This window comes from Halichoerus grypus, chromosome 1, assembly GCF_964656455.1.
Source record: "Halichoerus grypus chromosome 1, mHalGry1.hap1.1, whole genome shotgun sequence".
In the NCBI taxonomy this organism is placed as follows: domain Eukaryota; kingdom Metazoa; phylum Chordata; class Mammalia; order Carnivora; family Phocidae; genus Halichoerus; species Halichoerus grypus.
The window spans coordinates 89,503,447-89,527,096 of NC_135712.1; the positions used below are offsets into that span (position 1 = coordinate 89,503,447).

Sequence of the window (23,650 nt, forward strand, 5' to 3'; positions counted from 1 at the left end):
CTATAAAAATGCCACCAGCATTTTTCACAGAGCTAAAACAAACAATCCTAAAATTTGTATGGAACCTCAAAAGACCTGAATAGCCAAAGCAATCTTGAAAAAGCAAAGCAAAGCTGGAGGCATCACAATTCTGGACTTTAACTTATATTACAATGCTGTAGCAATCAAGACAGTATGGTACTGGCACAAAAATGGACACATAGATCAATGGAACAGAACAGAAAACCCAGAAATGGGCCATCAGCTGTATGGTCAACTAATCTTCAACAAAGCAAGAAAGAATATCCAATGGAAAAAAGACAGGCTTTTTAACAGATGGTGTTGGGAAACCTGGACAACAATAAGCAAAAGAAACTAGACCACTTTCTTACACCATCCACAAATATAAATTCAAAATGGATGAAAGACCTAAATTTATGTCAGGCTTGAAACCATAAAAATCTTAGAGGAGAACACAGGCAGCAACCTCTTTGACACTGGCCACAGCAAATTCTTACTAGATACATCTCTGGAGGAAAGGGAAACAAAAGCAAAAATAAACTATTGGGACCTCATCAAGATAAAAAGCTTCTGCACAGTGAAGGAAACAATCAACAAAACCAAAAGGGAGCCTGTGGAATGGGAGAAGATATTTGCAAATGATATATCTGATAAAGGGTTAGTATCCAAAATATATAAAAAACTTATCAAACTCAACACCCAAAAAAGGAATAATTATAAAATGGGCAGAACAAATGAATAGACATTTTTCCAAAGAAGACATACAGATGGCTAACAGACACATGAAAAGATGCTCAACATCACTCATCATCAGGGAAATACAAACTACCATGAAATATCACCTCAGAAAGGCAGAATGGCTAAAATTAACAACACAGGAAACAACAGATGTTGGTGAGGATGCAGAGAAAGGGGAACTCTCTTACACTGTTGGTGGGAATGCAAACAGATGCAGCCACTGTGGAAAACAGTATGGAGGTTCCTCAAGAAGTTGAAAATAGAACTACCCTATAATCCAGCAATTGCACTGCTGTACCCAAAGGATACAAGAATACTGATTCAAAGAGATACATGCACCCTAATGTTTATAGCAGCATTATCTACAATAGCCAAATCATGGAAAGAGCCCAAATGTCCATCCACTGATAAATGGATAGAGATGGGGTGTGTACACACACACATACACACACACACACACACACACACACACAATGGAATATTACTCAGCCATCAAAAAGAAAGAAATCTTGCCATTTGCAATGACTTGGATGGAACTAGAAAGCATGCTAAGCAAAATAAATGTCAAAGAAAGAGAAATACCATACAATTTAATTTATATGTGGAATTTAAGAAACTAAATAAATAAAATAGGAGTGAAGAAAGAGGAAGCAAACCGTAAAACAGACTCTTAACTACAGAGAACAAGCTGAGGGTTGCTGGAGGGGAGGTGGGAGGGAGGATGGGTTAAATAGGTGAAGGGTATTAAGGAGGGCACTTGTGATGAGTCCTGGGTGTTACAGGTAAGTGATGAATCACTTAATTCTACTCCTGAAACTACTATTATGCTATATGTTAACTAACTGGAATTTAAATAAAAACTTGAAACAAAAAAGAAAAATATATGGCTAAATGCCAGCCTAGACTCAATTGCATACAGAGTAAAAGAAGTGATAATAAACCTGAAGAAATCACCTACAATGCATCAAAGAGAATAAAGATAACGCATTTAAGGAATTTCAAATATTTTTAGGTTGTCAAAGCTAATATTCACCTAACTGGGGTCACAAAGAGAGAAAATAAAAGAAAGGCAATATTTAAAGAAATATGCAGCTCTGAATTTTCCACAACTGATGAAAAGGAATGAATTTATATATACAGGAATCACAATGCATTCTAAATAGGATAAAAAATAAATAAAAGTCTGAAGACACAATAAGGAAACTAAAGAATATCAAAAACAGATTATTTTCAAACCATCAAAGGGAAAAAGACAGATCTACAATAGAGAGTTAGACAGTAGATTTCTCAGTGGCAAATATGAAAGCCAGAAGACAGTAGAATAGTATCTCCAAAATCATGGGAAGAAATGATTACCTACAGAAATAAAACTAGTAAAATTCTTTCAAGAATAAAGGTAAAATAACACTGTCAGATAAAGTCTGAGAGTTTACCACCAATAGGTCAAATGAAGAACACTGAGACTTTGTTTTTCTAGTATTAAATTCAATATTAAGGATTTATTTTCAGGAAAACATTATACATTATATGAATAAATTTAATGTTAATGTTATTGGTGTTATATTTGTTGGAATTTGTATTATGATTATATACAAACTATAAGTTCAGGAAATATATACGCAGTCTCAAGTTTATTCTTATTAAACTTAAATATGTATAATGTAAGTGAACCTGAGGGGTCCATGAAACTATTAAAGGAGTCATTGAAACTATTTAAATATGATGAATGCTCAGCTAGATAATCCCTTATATCTCCTGCAGCTCTAAAATTGCATGATTTTCTTTCTGCAATCATATCTATCACCATCTTTTCAGCTTCAGCTTACTCTTGTATCTTGCTGTCATTAAGTCTGTTTACTGAGTGTGAAAAAAGAATATTTCAACTTTTCAAAAATCTGAGCTAAAGTGACTTACTTGAAGCTTTCAAATTCATCATCGTTAGATCTTCTAATGGATATTGCACTTCTCTGAACATATTACACTTTTTAATCGAATTCCAGGCACAGGAAATAATTAAGTAATGGTACTTTTTATGTTGTACACAAGGTTGAAATCTCTCATATAAGTGCTTGCTTGTTTTAATCATCTTTCTTTTTTTTTTTTTTTTTTTTTTAAAGATTTTATTTATTTATTTGACAGAGAAAGACACAGCGAGAGAGGGAACACAAACGGGGAGTGGGAGAGGGAGAAGCAGGCTTCCCGCCGAGCAGGGAGCCTGATACGGGACTCGATCCAGGGACTCCAGGAGGGCGCCTGGGTGGCTCAGTTGGTTAAGCGACTGCCTTCGGCTCAGGTCATAATCATCCTTCTAAGAAAATATCCTATTTTGACTTTTCTCTCTGTCCTACTGGCTTCCAGCAAGGTGCAATGATTGCTCTGTAAGGATGAACTTTTCAGTATAAAATAATGGTTTTGCATCATCTAGAAGCTTTATGTTTTCATGTATTTTTTACCACAAAGTCTTAATCATGCAAAGTATTTTAGAATTTTGTTCAGTTATGCATTTGGTAGACAACTGATAAATGATTGATGCTTTTACATTTTGAAATTATAAAATGCTTCTATTGGATTAGAAGAATCTACTGGATTAGAAGACTTGCCTTATCTTTCCTTCTTAAAACCGGCTGCTTTGAATTCTGTTGTACCTCCTGAAGGAGATTTTAACAAGACTTGCTCTAAGAAAGGCTATTTTCATTACCCTTATAAATCAGGAGATGAATTCTGTAGGGTGGTTAAATTTTAAAACATATTCAGAATATTGGTTTTTAATGTCATGCTATGTTTATTATTTTTCATCAGGTATGTCTAGATTTCAAATGCAATCAGTTATAAATTCTTTTTTCACCCCCCAAAATAGGGGGAAAATCCTACACACCATAGTTTGAGAACCTTAGGTTAGTAAGGGAGAAAAATGTTTTTGTATTTCAAGCATGCTATTAATAACTAGTTAACTTTTTTAGGGGTAACTACACCTGCCTAACCCTTATTTTTTTCTCCAAAAACAAGAATGGAGGTGAGGCAAAGATCATGTACTAAGTGATAGCTATATCTGTCAAGAGCTTTAGAAACTGTAGGTATCAAAAACTCTAGTTAATAGCTTAAACCAAGAGTTGTTTTTTTGTTCCCTCACTTAAAGAAGTCCAGCACTTGTACAACAAGAAATGTTAGTTATACTTATCAACAGACACCCAGATGCTACCATATGTCTATTCTTCCAAATTTGGCCAGTGGATTTTGGTCTCTCTTGTTGCAAGATTGCTGCTGTAGCTCCAAGTATTGCATATGCTTAGGTAAATACAGAGTCATACCTATTTTATACCAGCAAGAATTTTTTTTCCCCCTGATGTCTCCCATTACACACACCCTCTAGGATATTCCTCCCTGTATCTCACTATGCAGAACTGGGTCACACATATATACTAATCAAAAAGTAAGATGGACAAAGAGAATAGCATGATTAGCAGGACTTGGTTAAACCAGTGTTTCTTTTGAGAATCCTAGGGGTATTTTAGGCTGGAAAATTCTTTGTTATTCAGAACAGTACTGTATTTACCCAGACACCTGGAATTTATAAACTAAGGGCACTGAATGTCCTTATTATCTCTCAATCCTTTGGACTCTCTAAAACATGTTCAAACATTTCTAAATGTCCCTTAGAGGGAAGGTACATCCCCTGGCTAAGATCCATTAGCCAAAGTTGGGCATATTTCCACCAGGAACAACAATGGAATTCTGTTGCAAATTAAGAAGTGATGAATGGCTACTTGGTAAGCAATCACAGTACCTACGATGAATTCAAAGTTCCCTTTCAGTTCTAATATCTACAGTTTTATGAAGATATACTAGGCTACCACAAACATGAGCCTAAAAAAATATTTTGCTATTTCAAAATTGTGTTTTCACAACCAAAAAATCCTATAATACCTTTCCAATATAAGCAGAAAGATTTACTTCTTTTCATTTCAATCCCAAACTGTTACACTTCCCTAGTGGTGTAAATTATAAAATTTTCAAACAATTTGCCATTTTTGTTGGGAAACCACTGTTTCAAGTCATATTGGGGAATGGAAGAGGAATCAAAAGTACCAAAGAAACCAAAAGATCCAGTGGTTATATTAAGAATGGTCTTATGTTCATTGTTCAATAAAAGATAAGAGTGGAAGATTCTGAACTCCCAAATTCCATGTACCAAAATGTTTGCTAGTTCTTTTCCATGGATGTTCTAAGTAGCTGTCCACTTTGCATTAAGTGTAATGAAATAATGTTCTCACTGTATACAATTCTATTGTAGGCTCTGGACATATGGTAACTGAGGTCCTATCTTATTCAAAATTTTTATGCAAAGCACAAAATGTACCAAATAATGATCAGTAAAGATTTATTAAATAAAGGAATTTTTGCCTTTAAATTTTTCACCTAATAAGCTTGCAGCAATGGGAGGAAGTAGACAATTAAAACTCTTTTCTGTGTCTTCACAAAATCTTTTTAATTATATTATTACATGTAAATAATTCAAACAGTGAGCAAGTTAGGCTAAAAGATCCTTGCTTCTAATATAAAAGCAGTGGTTTAAAAATCATAGTTTCTGGAGCTCTTGGAGTTCTACAGAGTTATCTCTAGGGTTAGGGGAGGGCTAGTTAGAGGATAAATGAAGCAAATAAGGTTAATGTATAGAGGTTGGTCTTTCACCTCTGCTCTATGAATTCCCTTTTTTATGTATTTTTTGTTCTGTGTAAAATTTTAAAAAAAGTATTACTAAAAATGGCATGCGAATCACTGGTCTACAGTAATGGATAGGTGGTACTGTCAATGTTCCATTCTCAGATAGAGAAAATGTATTCAAAGTTTGCTCAAAGAAGCCCACCTTCCAAAAAACGGTTAACCATTGTTCCAGGACAAAAAGTCACCTTAATGATATCCGTCAAAAGAGAAAAGACTGGAAGCTCTTCTTTATTTGTGTCAACAGCAATGCCTCCTGGAGGCAGAAATGCAAATTGCCCCTGAAGTGAAGATATTTCATTCAATATTCATTTTAAAACTGTGCAAAGTGCTGGGGAAGGAAATTAATTGGACTTGATCTCTTCCCTCAAGGAGTTTACCAGTCAGCACATAATAGGTATGCAAATACGTCTTTCCTTTTCTTAGAGAGCCCATTCTACCTACAACCCTCATAAAAATAGCCCAACATAACAGACTTCATCCTTTCAGTCATAATAATTAGACTAAGAGCAGACAACTTATACAAATTAAGCCAATTATATTCTACCTGGAATTTGGAATTAGGTCACTGATTCTAAGTCAACGAGCTATGGAGAAGAGATGGGGAAATGTACAATAAAAAAAGTATCCAAGTTGGCAAGTAGGCAAGATACTCTGAAATTATGAAAGAGCACAGACTGAGGGCCTTGCAAAGACACCCAGTTTGCGGGGGAAAAATGTGCAAAGAAAGAAGATATGCCCCCAAAGACAGAGAAAAGCAACTACAGCTTTCCAGTCCCATGAGACCCAATAATAATTGCTAGTAGCTGGGTTCTATGCTATTCCCCAGGATCCTTATAATAAGCCTCTTTTATGTAAAGTATGTTGTGTAGCCCCCTCTCTTCAGCCAAGTGACTCTTTACTAAAGAGGGAGCCTGAAAGGCAAACTCTATATACAACACACTAAACCACGCAAACATTATCCATGCTGTACTGACTTTTGAATTTTCTTCTTTATCTTTCGTTTTTTCTCTGTATCCCTTGCTTCCTATAATTCTCTCCCCCATACTACTAATCAGCTTTATTCCCTTCCTTATTTCTTCAATTTTATTCCCCAGTTTTGAAGAGTAACTAAGAATTTTTATATAGCTTAAAGGCTATTCAAAGACATGTCATACTAACCTTTCCAACATAACTTTATTGTTTAAATTTTTGCCAGTAAAAAACAAGAGTTGCATTACCTTTCTGATCACAGATTTTGAACAATACAGTTGGAAAATTTCTTGGTAATGAAGTAAAGACTAAAAGAAGATTATTTTCTAAACAATATTTAATAAAATATTCTCAGAGCTTCCAGATAAAAATGTGTTTTAAGAAAAACTCGGGATCCTATAGAGTACTTCTACTAAGTAAAAACATTTGAAAGTTTGACGTAAATTGAGAAAATGAAATGTAGTAAGCTCTCCATATCATAAAAACAGCAGGCTTTCATATATTCAAGCTGCATGGGCTTTGGCATTCAGTTCTAAATGTACCCAAATTAGGTAATAATGATCAAGACCAACAAAATCCTGGTGAGTAATGACCACATTTGAAGACCCGATGGTCCCAAGGGCAGTGGTAGGCCATTATTACCTACTGGGTCTTAATCTCTCAGAGATATCATAAACTGAGGCTTCTACTTTGATCACAGACTTAAAGGAATCCAGAGGCATTGATTTTCATTCTTTCACTGGTTGCTACTTACCATCTATATGTTGAATTTCATGAAAAGCGTAAGTTCACCTGAGTCTCTACAAACAGGACGTTCCATACCAGTGACACTTTCATCAGATTAATTTAGGGAAGCAAATGGAGCAAAGTATGAAAACTGTATTTAAAAGCTATAATTATAATTAAAGCATTTTAAACACCATTTATGTGTGTGTGCGCGTGTGTGTGTATAATATATACATAACATCAGATATAAATAAAAAATAGTCAAATTTGTTATTGCTTTCTTATATATCAGGAACATCCATAAGTGTATTTCATTTAATCCTAAAACCATTGTTTGAGATACCATTATCTTTAAAGACGTGAATTTTGAGATGTGGATAAAGTTAGAAACTTGTCTTAGTATAAAGGCTCCCAAACTCTCTCTGTTCATAGTACCTTAGCAACTGAGCAATTTTTCTATGGTACCCTTAGGCTAAAAGACAGAGGTAACAGACAACACCCAGAATGGCAGCATGAGGAGCTCCTCAGAGCCTCACTCCAATGAGACAGCCATAACAGGTAAAAACTACAAAAAAACAATCATTTAAAGGCTATGGAAATTGCCTTAAGGTTGTACAGGAGAAAAGGAAATACTTACTTAAGAAAGTCTACTAAATCTCAGTACAAATGACTTCCCCCCTCCAGCTCAGTGTGATGAAAGCTCCACTCCAAGTGGATAGAATGCTGAAAACAAGGCTCCCTCTTCTCCCTCCGACTCTTAGCCAAGGGCTATGGTATCTCTGCAGGAGGGCCCAGTCACCAGCATTTCTCACCGTCCTACTGTCCTACTGCTCTGTGTTGCAGAGATTAAATTCCAGTCAAGTATGGCCAAGAAGGTAGGGATTCACTTTCTCCACCCAGGCTCTACTCATAACACAGAGCTCTTATGACAGGCATGGCAAACCAAGAATACTGGAACTCAATAGCCCCTGATCCAGCTCACATGTAAGGTGAAACTCTGTGCTAACAAGGGCAAAGCAGGAAGACTGAAGCATCCTCGTTATAAAGCAGAGACAAGACTCCAGGAGGAGCAGTTCTTGAGTAGTTGTTCAGAGAATTTTGCCTGGGGAAAAAGGCAAAGCCTAATAACAGGGAGCTCTGAAGCTCTCCCAAGGTAACTGACTTAATTTTGAACAGAATGTGGAGAAGTCAAGCCTAAGAGTACTCTCAAAAACAAAGCCTATTTAGTGGCAAGTAATTAAGAGAAGGCTGGTAGCTTCAAGTGAGCAGCAAGCTAAACTGTAGGCCAAAATCGTTTATTAAAAAGAACCAAAGAACAGGACCATTAAGAAGAGCCTCATCAGGATCAGAAAAACTTGAGACTGGCCTCAAAAATTACGCCTGCAATTACTAGAAGCTAACAGTTGCGTGCAATACCAACAGAGGCAGATAGATGAACAGAAGTGGATGAAAAAGACAAAGAGCACCCTGCTGAAACTGCCACCAGCCCAGGGAAAGTCACCAGATGGTATCTCGGTCCACAGAAACCAATAAGAACCAGAAATTTTAAATAAGAAGGTTAATATAACATACACCGTAAATAAATACTTGCTATCCTTTCATCTTCTCTAAAAGTTACTAAATTATATAAAGTAATAATTATAATAATATTGGGTTGCTTTTGCAAAATACATAGATGTAAAATATGTAACAGCAGCAGCATAAAATGCAAGAGAGGAAATACAGCTATAAAGGAGCAATGTTTCTATATCTCACTGAATTAAATATAAATCTGGACTAGATTACAATAAATTAAGATGAATATGGTAAGTTATAGAGAAACCACCAAGAAAAAACTCCAAAAATACATTATAAAACTCACTTAAGAAATTAAAACGTTACATCAGAAAACATTTACTTAATTCAAAAGATTGAAGTAAAGGAGGGACAAAAAATCCACAGAAGATATATAAAATCAAAAGGGCCGATGGAAACCCAATTATATCAAAAACTATCAAAAACATTAAATGTGAATGGACTTAAAATCTAATCAAAAGAAGAGATTGTGAGACTGGATAAAACAAGATCCAACAATATAATATCTACAAAAGCCACACTTTATATTTAAAGATACAAACTGAAAATAAAAGAATGAACTATATATACATATATATCAATGAAAACAGCAACCGTAAGAAATCTGGAGTGGTTGGGAGCCTGGGTGGCTCAGTTTGTTAAGCGTCTCCCTTCGGCTCAGGTCATGATCTTGGGGTCCTGGGATGGAGCCCTACATCTAGCTCCCTGCTTGGTGGGGAGTCTGCTTCTCCCTCTGTCCCTCCTCCTTGCTTGTGCTCACTCTCTCTCTCTCTCAAATAAATAAAATCTTGAAAAAAAAGAAAAGAAATCTGGACTGGCTATACTAATAGCAGACAGCATAGATTTTTTTAATTTTATTATGTTATGTTAATCACCATACATTACATCATTAGTTTTTGCTGTAGTGTTCCATGATTCATTGTTTGCATATAATACCCAGTGCTCCATTCAATACATGCCCTCTTTAATACCCATCACCAGGCTAACCCATCCCTCACCCCCTCCCCTCTAGAACCCTCAGTTTGTTTCTAGATTTTTTTTTTTTAAGATTTTATTTATTTATTTGCCAGAGAGAAAGAGAGGGAGAGTACAAGCAGGAGGAGTGGCAGGCAGAGGGAGAAGCAGGCTCCTTGCTAAGCAAGGAGCCCAATGTGGGACTCGATCCCAGGACCCTGAGATCATGACCTGAGCCGAAGGCAGACGCTTAACCATCTGAGCCACCCAGGTGCCCCTGTTTCTAGATTTTAAAACAAAAATGTCGGGGCGCCTGGGTGGCTCAGTCAGTTAAGGGGCTGCCTTTGGCTTGGGTCATGATCCCAGGGTCCTGGGATCGAGCCCCACATCGGGCTCCCTGCTGGACAGAGAGCCTGCTTCTCCCTCTCCCTCTGCCTGCCGCTCTGCCTACTTGTGCTCTCTATCTCTCTGTCAAATAAATAAATAAAAAATATCTTAAAAAAAAAAATGTTACTAGAGACCAAAAGGTATATTTTATATTGATAAAAGGGTCAAATGATCAAGATACGGCAATATAAAAAGTATATATGTGCCTTAAAACAGAGTCCCCCAAAATACAAATTAAAAACTGATAGGTTGAAGAAACAAACAATTCAACAATATTCTGAGACTTTGACACTCCACATTCAGCAAAACGAAGAACCACTGTTAAATTTAGAAAGGAGAATAATTTCAAACAGAACTTGAGTTTTGGCGAAGAATTAGTAAGTTATTAGTATTGCCTTTCTAAGGACCATTTAGACAATTACATGGTCTCACGTAAACACAAGCCTGTAGGTGAAAAGCACAGTTGTTTCATATATGTCACAGAAGGTTTTGAACATTTAACAATTTTGGATTTCAAAACAAGTATGTGAAACTTAGATCACATTGTAGTGACACCAAAATTAAAGCCCGAAACTCATTTCAGACACAATTAAAGAAAAAAAAAATGGTGACACGAGTACATGTTATTCTGTCATTATGGTTTCTAGTGTAACATTAAGAAGCAAGTATTTTTATTGAGACACTAGAGCCTATTGGTTAAGAACACTAAAATTGGCTCTAGGCTAATAGAGAATCAAATTCCAACTGATCCATTTACTAGTTGTGTCTTAATATCCCTGAGCTTAAGTCTCATGATCTATGAAATGAATGTAGTATCATTCTCACATGGTTGTTATAGAATCAAACAAGCAAAACCTAAAACACTTAATATAGTTCTGAGTATAAATGAAGAACTTACAAATTCTGGTAGTAATCATACTTATTTTTAAGAGAACTATTAATCCCTTTAAATTGCCTTTAATACCCAAATCCCAAATTTAGAGTATCTGTTTTTAAAAGAAAATGAAAGGAAGTCACACAAGCAAAGTCAATTTCAATCGTCTTCATTAATGGAAAGGATCAGTGATGAGAAACATGACATAATTACCAAAGTCCTACTTATGGTTGTCATCATGCACACACACATGCATACACATACACACACATACTACCCTTTTATGGGATCTATTAGGACTACTCAAGTTTGTTATTTTAAAGTTATTTTAATTAAAATTGAACATTCACATTAAGAATTCTACTTTAAAACCTATTCTGTATCCAAAATGGAAAGAGTGGAGTGCTCTTATTCTCCCTTTATTAACAAATTAGGCAACACACAAAATTAAATAAAAGGCTCACAGGCATCATTCAAGTCTTTGTCACTTGCATTTCATAAAAATGTCATTCCCATTAAAATGGCATTACATAAAAAAGATTTTTACTGGGGGTATTTTTTAGCAGATTAGCCGTCCTAATTACATTTTGCTTGGGCTAATGTTAAAATTAGTTTCTGTTCCCTAAGCACATATCAGCTGATAGCAGAGAGAAGCAGACTCGCAACTTTCTAGGCAATGGAAAGAAACCACCTGCAATTAGGGATGTGCTTAATTTAATTCACAGCAATTAGTGTATACAGGCAGGTGAATGTGACTTAATGGTACTCAAAATCCTTTTAAATTTTTGATGGAATTCCAGACAGAAAAATCTTGTAAATTAAGTATGTAAGGGAAAAATCGTAATTTAAAATCACACACTGGAACATAAAGTTTCTTACAGTATAAAATCACCAAACTTTAATTATAAATGAGAAATTGTTCCTTATATGATTTTATTCACCATTTTATAGAAAAGCAAGACAAATGAATTGATCTGTTTAAATAATTTAATGAAATCGCATCTCGATATTTACCAGTCATTTTTGGATGCACAATACCTTAAAGTTGTGTCATGACTTCTAATAGCATATATTAAATATTTACAAAGATGATAAAGCAACCGCATTTTGATTCAGTTATCTAAATGAATTCTTTGAAGGTGAAGGTTAGACTGAAGATTTTTTTTATATGATCAAGGATCCATACTAATATTTTATGCATGAAAAAGTACAGTAGTTGATGACCAAGAAATATTGATTAGTTGACGTGAGTAGCATCAATAATGAATAGCTTTCTTCTTGCTCTGACTTCAGAACATCCTTTCCTAAAAATTGAGTTTTTTGATACTGGATTTTCTGACTTAAAAATATTAAAAATAAAATTCCACTCAACACCTATTTACTGAACACCTATTACGTGCAAATCACTGGATGACAGATCTTATAGAGAGCACTAAGACAAGACAGAGAAGCTCTCCCTTCACCATGTTCTCCCTCCCAAGGAATTTAAAATTAATTAGGCCAGTGTTTCTCAAACTGTAATATGCATAGGAATCACCCAGGGATCTTGGTCTGTGGTGTGGCCTGGGATTACGCATGTCTAAAAAAAGGTCCCTGACGATGTTCACGGACTACTCCAGAGACGCAAGAGAATCAGAGGCTGAATTATTAAGAATGGGAAAATCTCCGTGTCAGGTAAAAAAGGAAGAGATTGCTCCAAATAGTAAACGAGGTAGGCGTGGGGCAATTCATGGAACAATTGGTATTCTTGTGGATCTTGAAAGCTGAGGACTATTTTAATGAACAGAGATCATCGATAAAGGGCAATACAGGTATAGAGAAAAGACTAATAAAAATGTCAGGGCAGAGTAGGTGGAAAATGCAGCATGTTTGGAGAGAATACTAAACAATACTGACCATAAGAATGTACAGTTCATGAAGTGGAAATAAAACAGGTTCATAATTAACAAAAAAATGAATTTTTTGTGCATATTGTTTTCACCATTAATAATCATGCCAAATCTACTAATGACCTGCCACTCATAAAGTGTCTTCATATCTATTATCCTCAGGATGTTCTTGTAATGACTCCATGACAGATTTTTGTTGTTTTTGACATAACCAGTTTACAGAGGAGTCTGAAGATAACATGTTGTCTTGAACAAGTTTAAACAGCCAATTAGTGCTAGACCCAAACTCCAAAAAGTTTTGCCCCATAAAACATTATCTCTAGTAACCACTTATAAAGTAAGAAAACATATTTTAATGAAGAGTGACAATCCAGAAGCAAAGTACTCTTTTTTTTCCTAAGATTCACTTTATCACAGTGGTCAGGCAATGAAAAAATCTTTTTTTTTTCCTAACTTTAACGGGAGTTTACCTAATGTCTCACTGTTCATGATAGAGCTTGTTGGTTTGAGTCAGGTTCCTTACAAAGATAAGGAAATAAGCTTCCATTCACAGTTTTACAAGAATTTTGACCAGGAACATGTCTTAAGTTTTAAAAGAACCACATACGTAATAAACACCTAACTGCCATACGCACAGGTACCATCACAAATTATGGAGCACAATCATCAAAGATAGCCTCTTCAAGAAGCTGCCATATCAGTCTTAGAAAAGTAGAAAACTGAAACACTACTTCTGATTACATTTTAAAAACTATAGAAAACAACTCACTAATCTAGGTGAGGATATTTAGAATAACTGTTAAATCTGAACATTTTGAAGAAATTCAATTTCATTATGACTACATGCAGTTCTTAAAGTAGCTTAACAAAACTTACACTCAATTTTATGATAAGGTGAACAGACACCTGTAGTGGAAACATCAAAGAACAGATTAACTTAATTTTGTAAACTGATATTTTGCAAAGGCTTATGGTTACTTATTCTTTTAAATATTTTGAATAACCATTCAGATGTGCTTAATCTGTCATTTCTGTTGATCAAGTAAAGGTAATATTTATTAGTTACTCCATCTGAATCTCCAAATTCTAAAAGCATGACATATAAAGGTTCTGTAACAATACTGGTTTTAATTTCAGGATCTTAGAAAAATGTGAATCTAGTATGTAGAAAGAAGTTTGTGTATAAGAAGAGTGTGATTTTAACATGCAAATTTATTGGATGAAATGGCAAACCTCTTTTAATAAGTACCTGCATATGAGTGAAGAAAACTGAAGTCTATACATTCCCTAAATGTAAAGCATTGGAAACTAATCATTAATTAAAAATTGAAATGAATACAAATGTTTCTTTAAAAACTCTCCCTAATATAATCCTAAAACCTAAGCTATTTTAAACAACCCAAGCTGTGAACACTCTATAGTTTTGGGAGGAAAAAAAGGATTCTCATTTTTACATTAAATTGTATGCACAGTATGATGAATATTGGTCTCTAGTGTTAAAGATTAAAATTGTCAAGTTGAACTAATATTTTCTTTTATAAAAGTTTACGTATATTCTTCTAATTCTTCTCTTTTATATTACCAGGGCAAAGTTCAAGAACACTAAATGGCTGAAAAATGCTAGAAAGAAATACCTTTAATGACATGCACATATACATCTATATGTATCTCTACCAGGAGCAAGCTCCTGCATGCACACACATACTCTCTCACGACATATTTATCTATATAGATAGATATATAATAACTGCATTAGGGAAATAAAGTTTGTATCGTATTTGGTACTTTTACAATTTAGTTACTTTCCTTAATCTACACTGACATTTTTATTATATACAATTTTGAAATAAAGCATACTAAAATTAGAGAAAATAAGTGGTCATAATAGGTTCAGTTTTGGTACTCTCACCTCTGGTTAAATTTCCATTTCTCTTGAATTATTTATTTAGCGGGCACTCGGGCTTCTTTCTGAATCTAATACCAAATAGACATGCCATAATAGGTAAAATATATGAAGTGCTCAAAATTCAATATTTGTTTTTAACAATGATAAAACACAGAATTTAATATAAAAATGATTTCTCATGTCTGCACATTACAAGAGAAATAATATGACTAAGACATGTAAATAACATGAGTCTACTTGTTAATTCTTCTTTAGTATCACCATAGGTACTTATTATCCTGTTAACTGTGCTTTCCCCTTGACATTGTAAGAGACAACTCAGTGACTAAATATTTAAACTTTGTACCATGCACAGCATTAAGTTGTATTGAGATTATTGATGGTGCTTCTAATTTTGACCCAGAACAAAATCAATAAACTGATGCTGAGATTTTAAATGGTATACATCCCCACACAAGAGTATTCTCAATTATCAAGATAATAATTGTCTTCAATTCTATAACTGCAACATCCTATATCTAATGATAAAAACAACAGAGGAGCCATTTTTAAAAGGAACTGAGGAACCAATGCATGATATATGAATATATATATATATATATATATATATATATATATATATACACACACACACACACACAAACATGTATATATATATATTCTGAAGCCCAAATGCTTGTAAGTCTGGTTGCTAACAAGCATGGAATTCTTATGTTCAGTAACAGAAGAACTTATTCAAATGCAAGTTGGTTAGATATCAAGTACTTCTTTATGAGCCATGGAAATTATAGGCAATATTTAAATTTTAAATTAGTCATTAATTTAAAAATAAGAGAAATTAATTTTAATGTTCTATGATAACCAAAGTATAATGATATTATTGATACTATGGAGAGATAGTTAAGTTTGTAATATTAAAATGTTCAGGTTCATCTCGAAGTAGTTAGCTAAAATTTTTGTTAGGTTTCTCCGGGAACAAAAAAGAAATGAATTAAAGGATATCTAAATTTACACCTCGGGGTGCCTGGGTGGCTCAGTTGGTTAAGCGTCTGCCTTCGGCTCAGATCATGATCCCAGGGTCCTGGGATCGAGCCCCGCATCAGGCTCCCTGCTCAGCTGGAAGCCTGCTTCTCCCTTTCCCACTTCCCCTGCTTGTGTTCCCTCTCACGCTGTCTCTCTTTCTCTCTCTCTGTCAATTAAATAAATAAAATCTTTAAAAATAAATATATAAAAAATAAAAAAATAAATTTACACCTCAAAGTAATTACACCCTTCTCAATCACGAGCATAATTTTAAATATTTTAAATGTCATACACACAGCAAGATGTGAGTGTGTGTATGTGTTATACAGGGAAATCCTTGAATAATGATTAACTGTTGTGGATAGCTATTGACAAGAAGGAATCTAACAGTCATTGAGTCCTTTGCCCCAGATACTGGTTCTGCTTGGGTCACAGTTTTCATTTTCTACAAGATCATTCAGCCCCTGCTTACATCTAGCATTTCTCTCCTTGCTTTCCCTCTGTCTCCCAAAGCCAATTCATTCAGCATTCCTTCAGTCCGTCCTCCTTATTCCATTCCCTTTGCCTGGAATACACTTTCCTCTTCTCAGTTAAGCCTAACCTTGGGTTATTTGAGGAGTCCTATACCTCCCTGTGTATATGTGTGATTTTACCTAATCAATATTAGCATCCACATTAGACTATAAGATACACAAAGATAGATTTGTGGGTTCTAGGTCTGTTTCTCCTTACTAGTGTAATTACAGCATCAAGTCTTTGCATTTTAAAAATATTTCTTCAAAATAGCCAAACTGTGGAAAGAGCCAAGATGTCCATCAACAGATGAATGGATAAAGAAGATGTGGTATATATATACAATGGAATATTATGCAGCCATCAAAAGGAATGAGATCTTGCCATTCGCAACGACGTGGATGGAACTGGAGGGTATTATGCTGAGCGAAATAAGTCAAACAGAGAAACACATGTATCATATGACCTCACTGATATGAGGAATTCTTAATCTCAGGAAACAAACTGAGGGTTGCTGGAGTGGGGGGTGGGGTGGGAGGGATGGGGTGACTGGGTGATGGACACTGGGGAGGGTATGTGCTCTGGTAAGTGCTGTGAATTGTGCAAGACTGTTGAATCTCAGATCTGTACCTCTGAAACAAATAATGCAATATATGTTAAGAAAGAAAAAAAGAAGAAGAATGTAGCAGGAGGGGAAGAATGAAGGGGGGGAAATCGGAGGGGTAGACGAACCATGAGAGACGATGGACTCTGAAAAACAAACTGAGGGTTCTAGAGGGGAGGGGGGTGGGAGGATGGGTTGGCCTGGTGATGGGTATTGAGGAGGGCACGTTCTGCATGGAGCACTGGGTGTTATGCACAAACAATGAATCATGGAACACTATATCTAAAACTAATGATGTAATGTATGGGGATTAACATAACAATAAAAAAATTAAAAAAAAAATATTTCTTCAATGAATGATGAATCTACTTGCACCACTTATTACATCTTTTTTTAATCTCACGACCAAAATTCATATTATATTATTTTCTAAGTAACATGCCATTGCATGTATTTTAAGTCTTTAGGGCAGCAATTTTGAACATGGCTCAAAACATCCAAAAGCAGGCACTGACAATCGAGTTTCAACTTCCAAGTTTAAAATAAAATAAATAAATCGAGATGAGCTATAATAATGACACATTTCCTCATAGGTTGGTAGTCAAGTAAATTGTAAAACTCTAACACTTTGGACAAAATCAAGAGTCCTTTCTGAAATATTTGTTTTCAGGTAACTGTGAAAACAAACAAAACACACAAAAAAATAAAAACAAGAACAAATACACTTAAAGTAGTGCCCTTCTCAAATAAAATCTAAAAAAAAAGGTAGTGCCCTTCTGAATGGGAGTCTCTCACTGAAACAGGAGACACTGGAACATGCCTGGGGAATCAAAGACGGCACAGGGCAAAAGATCTTCATGAGTGGTAGCTACCACAGAGCACTCAATAGCCATGATTTTGTCAAGCATTTGGGAGCTTGAATTTAAAAAGGCAACATATTCTCTTTCAAATTGAGGTGCTCTTTTTTTTAAAGATTTTATTTATTTATTTGACAGAGAGAGAGAGAGAGAGCACAAGTAGGCAGAGTGGCAGACAGAAGGAGCGGGAGAAGCAGGCTCCCCGCTGAGCAAGGAGCCCGATGTGGGACTCAATCCCAGGACCCTGGGATCATGACCTGAGCTGAAGGCAAATGCTTAACCAACTGAGCCACCCAGGTGCCCCAAAATTGAGATGCTCTTAAATGGGAATTTAACTTTAAGGCTAAATATATATCGCAGATGATGTAATCAAAGTATATTTAAATCTACTAAGAACAAAAACAATTTTCATAACACTGAAAAATTGTAAAAGAAATTGCTATGAAGTAGTTTTTAATTTTTAACTATTTTTTTTAAATTATCCTTCAGTAGAAAATATCTTGTTATTCTATATTTTTAGTGTGCTTCAAGAATAAGATGTTTTGGGGTCACCTGGCTGGCTCAGATGGTAGAGTATTATAGGATTCTTGATCTCAGGGTCATGAGTTCAAGCCCCATGTTGGGCATAGAGCCTACTTTAAAAAAAAATGAGGTATTTTATTTTGGAAATGAGCAAAAACACATTATCAATATTATGAAGTCAAATAATATGCCAGTTGCCCATATTTTAGATAAGTTAACAAAACAGGTTACCCAGGTAAGTCAAGAGATAGCAACATTGCAATTCTAACAGCATGACTTGTTTAACAATTTTATAAGTGATCACAGATGTAAATTTGTCAAGCTGCCTATAATAAAAAATTATGAAAATTAACAGCTTGGTCAACTATTTTTTTAAAACCTTATTTATGCAGTATTGTACCAATCCTATAGTATTCAAACTTCCTAAGTTCAGTGCTCCATGTATTTAGACCCAATGTCCTTTCCTTTACATCACAGCTGACTGGGGGAGGTGGGGGAGAGCTATTAAACATGAGCAGATTGGAGGAGCAGGACTAACAAAATAAACTCCTTTTATCAGAGACAGAAGGGCTTACACTTACTCAGAGTAGACACTCTGCTAAGCTACTTATGTTCTTAGATTTTCATGCAGCTTAATCCTCACATCACCTAGACAGAGTTAATAACCATTATTAAGTTCACTTTAAAGGGGCAGTAATTGAGGTTTAGACAGGTAAAATGACTTTCCCAAGGAAATGTAGCTAGTAAACAAAGAATAAATGTGGATGAGTATAGAGTCTGTGTGTACCCAAAGCCAACACAAAAATTCCTACTCTGACCAAAGTGAAAAGCTAATTGAAATGACTCAAAACAGAGATGTATAAAACATAAGTAGTACTCCCCTACTCCTTCTAATCCCACTGTACCTTTAAGTAACCAGTGTGAACAGTCCATTGCTTCCTCCTACACCTTAAGCTCCAAAAAAAAAAAAGGGGGGGGGATCTCACCATTATAATTTGGGACTGATTTTAAGCATTAAATCACTCCATTTAGAAACAGTATGTCTTCATATCAATCAAGCATCTACAATTATTCACATAATTTTCTATCCTTTAACAATATCATAAAGTGAAGTTTGGGATACTGGGCCATTTGTGTGAAATGTGTTTAAGTGTTTTAAGTGTTTTACAATTTTTTTCATTATTATGAATGACATTTTTATTTTCCATTTCAATTTTTAAAGATTCACAATGGTAAAAATAAGAGGGATGGAGTTTTGAATATTTGCCTTAATCTCTTTACTTTACTTACTTGTTCTGATTTTTAGTTTTTTAAGCATCCAACTGAATCATCTACAAATAACAATTCTGTCTCTTCTTTTCCATGATTAATATCACTTATTACAGGAGTATATGTAGTGATTGCATTAGCAACAACCTAAAAAACAATGCTGAATAAAAGTGCTAACAATTGACCTTCATGTCTTGGTCCTTCCCATTATAATGGTAAATACTTTAACATTGACTTCATTATACCTAAATACTGATTTTCAGAAAAAGTTGTTATGTTTAGGGAGTTTCTCTTGATTCATACTGTACATAGATTTTCAATTTCCAAAATGTGTGCAAATGGTTAAAAAGTATTCATACATTTTATCAAATGCTTCCCAATTTCTATACATAAATTCATAGGTGTTCTGTATGTTAATGTGATGCTACAGTAGATTATACTGTTGCTTTTTTAATTTCCCAATATAAACCTATCCTTCCATTACTGGAACATGCTCTACTAGGAGCCTGTAATTAGCAAGTCAAAAGATATTGAACATTTAGAATTTAGAAAATATGTAATTCTCTAAATTTCAAGCTTTAATAGAAATACCTCCTGGGGTGCCTGGGTAGCTCATTCAGTTGAGTGTCAGACTCTTGGTTTGGGCTCAGGTCATGATCTCAGGGTCGTGAGATCCATCCCTGCATCAAGCCCTGCTTCGGGCTCCATGCTTAGCAGGGATTTTGCTTCAAATTCTCTCCCCCTTTCCCTCTGCCCCCTCCCCTGCTCACACGCACCAACACAGGATCTCTCAGATAAATAAATATATATATATATAAAAAGAAATATCTATTTTTAAAAATCTTCTATACTATGGTTTTCTCCTTTAATATCCTGACTTTACTTCCATTTTGCATCTTATTTTTTTAAAACTAGGTTTATCATTTTTTTATTTGATATGTTCAAAGCACCAAGTTTGATGTGTTTATCTTTTCTACCCATTTAGTTTTCTATTTCACAGATTTTAGTTTTATCCTTATTACCTTTTACTTTATTTTTATTGGTTTATTGTTAATTAGAATGTTTAAATTACTTGTGTTCAGTCTTTAAAAAATATTTAAGGCTATATGTTTTCTCTCAGTACAATTTTAGCTGTTCATTACAAAGTATTGTAGTAACATATTTTGCTTTTCATTATTCAAAATTTCTCTTCAATCCAGAGACTATTTTTAAAAATGTTTCATTAAATTGTTCTCCATGAAGTATTTAAGTTGTTGTTGTTGTTGTTGTTGTTGTTATTTAAGTGATGTTAGTAGGTTTTTGGTTCAGGATTTTTGTTATTAGTTTTTTTAGAGTATTGATTTTAAGTTTACTAAATTCCAATAAGCAAATATAAACTGTCAAATATTTTTAGAATTCTTTTCTACTGAAGAACCATATTTTGTAAAGATCCAAGACATAATAGAAGGCCAAAGTGTTTTTGTATTTATGTGGTGTATACAATTTTACAAAGCTGAATGTGAACATTACCAAGAAAATCTGTAATGCATTATATATTTTCTGTTAGCTTGTTCCTCTTGCCACCAGTGATTCATATTGATAAGTCCATGTACAAATCTTATTTTTCTCAGTGATCAAATTAGATATACATTTTTGAACTTTTTTTAAAGATTTTATTTATTTATTTGAGAGAGAGAGAGCTAGAGAGCACGAGTCGGGGAGAAGGAGAAACAGGCTCCCTGCAGAGTAGGGAGCCTGATGCGGGGCTTGATCTATATTTTGTGCTTTGTGGTTGTATATTACACAATGTGGTATATTTATTCTGCTATCCACTTCTACTGATAGATATTTACTTTGTTTTCAGTCTTTTGCCATTAAAACTGCTGCCACAGGGGCACCCGGGTGGCTAAGTTGGTTAAGTGGCTGCCTTTGGCTCAAGTCATGATCCTGAGGTCCTGGGATCAAGCCCTGCGTCAGCCTCCCAGCTCAGTGGGGAGCCTGCTTCTCCCTCTCTCTCTGCCTGTCCCTCCCCGCTTGTGCTCTCTCCCTCCGTCAAATAAATAAAATCTTAAAAAAAAAAAAATGCTGCCACAATAATCATCAGCATACATATATAAAACTTATTAATGTACTCAATGCCTTTCCCAATGGGATAGAGCCTCTGAGATGGGGTTGTGGGGCAAAAGTTTGTATTTTAAATTTTTTTTTAAGATTTATTTATTTATTTGAAAGAGAGAGAGAGCACACAAGCACAGAGGCAGGGGGATAAGCAGGCTCCCCGCTAAGCAGGGGGCCCAGTGCGGGGCTGTATCCCAGAACCCTGAGATCATGACCTGAACCGAAGGCAGACGCTTAACTGACTGAGCCACCCAGGAGCTCCAAGTATTTTAAATTTTTAATAATTGCTGCTGAATGTTTCCTCAGGAACTGTTATAATTCACACTGCTGACACTGCTGTGTGAGAATATACTTGCCCCACTTCAAAGCACATGCTAGTTTATCTTCAAAGGACATTCTCCCCCAAATAGTCACATGACTTCAGTCTTACTTTGTTTCTGCTGAAATTTCTCCTCAGAGATCTTCCCTTAGCAATTTATAACTACATATTCTCTCTCCCAATTATTCTGTATCAATTTACCTTGCTTTTTCATAGCATTTACCATGAGCTGATAGTGTATTACTTAGACATATGTGTATTTATTTATTGTCTATGTGCCCCTCCTATATCTCCATTCCTACATGTTACAAATAAAAGAAGTCCAAGGGGCTGCTTTTCATTTAATTTCAGTTAATTCAAATCTGGTTCTTGGTTACAGGTTCCCATGGTCCTTCTATCTTGTTCCTTTCCTTCATGGTCTAGGAAGGCTGCTCAATTGCTAGGGCAGCACTATCTAATAGAAATAACGTGAGACACAAGTGTGATTCACATATGTAATTTAAAATTGGAATCAGACATAAAATATAAAGTATGTATGTTTAATAGATTTATAGAAATGTAAGGGATTAAAAACCTATTATGAGTCAGTATATATGCAAAAGGACCATATAAAAATTCTACAACTAAAAATATAATTAAATTTAAAACTCCTTAAGTTTCAATAGCATCTTAGACAAAGCTGAAGGGGGAACCAGTGAGCTAGAAAATATATATGAAAAAATTACCTACAATATAGCAGAGAGAGACAAGGAAATAGGGTATGGGAAGAGGAAGTAAGACAAAGGATGGAGAAAGTTAAAAATTGAATTGGAATGACAGATGGAGAAGAGAGAAAAAATAGAACATAAAGTTAGAAGATGTAAGGAATGAGCATTTTTCAGAATTGATTAAAAATACCAACCAAAGATTGAGGAAGTTCAACAATGTCTAAGCAGTATAAATAAACAAATTTATATCTACACAGAGCGCAGTAAAACTGAACAAAGAAAAATTAACTTAAAAGCAGCCAAAGAAGAGCTTTGCACAATATACATATTCAATGCAATCCCTGTCAAAATTCCACCAGCATTTTTCACAGAGCTGGAATAAACAATCCAAAAATTTGTATGGAACCAGAAAAAAACCCATATAGCCAGAGTTATGTTGAAAAAAGAAAACCAAAGCTGGAGGCATCACAATGCCAGACTTCAAGCTGTATTACAAAGCTAAAATCATCAAGACAGTATGGTACTGGCACAAAAACAGACATATTGATCAATGGAACAGAATAGAGAACCCAGAAATGGACCCTCAACTCTATGGTCAACTAATCTTTGACAAAGCAGGAAAGAATATCCAAATGAAAAAAAGACAGTCTCTTCAACAAATGGTGTTGGGAAAATTGGACAGCCACATGCAAAAGAATGAAACTGGACCACTTTCTTTACACCATACACAAAAATAGACTCAAAATGGATGAAAGACCTAAATGTGAGACAGGAATCCATCAAAATCCTAGAGAACATAGACAGCAACCTCTGTGACTTCAACCACAGCAACTTCTTGCTAGACCCATGTCTAAAAGGTAAGAGAAACAAAAGCAAAAATGAACTATTAGGACTTCATCAAGATAAGAAGCTTTAGCACAGCAGTCAACAAAACTAAAAGGCAACCTATGGAATGGGCAAAGATATTTGCAAATGTCTTATCAGATAAAGAGCTAGTAT

The 23,650-nt window shown here is 34.9% G+C and overlaps 1 protein-coding gene across 2 annotated transcripts in view; it reads right to left on the bottom strand.

The window, feature by feature from the left end:
* The window catches only part of NAALADL2 (N-acetylated alpha-linked acidic dipeptidase like 2), a 1,303,067-nt gene that overhangs the window by 1,041,300 nt on the left and 238,117 nt on the right, over positions 1 to 23,650 (bottom strand). The window lies entirely within an intron of this gene.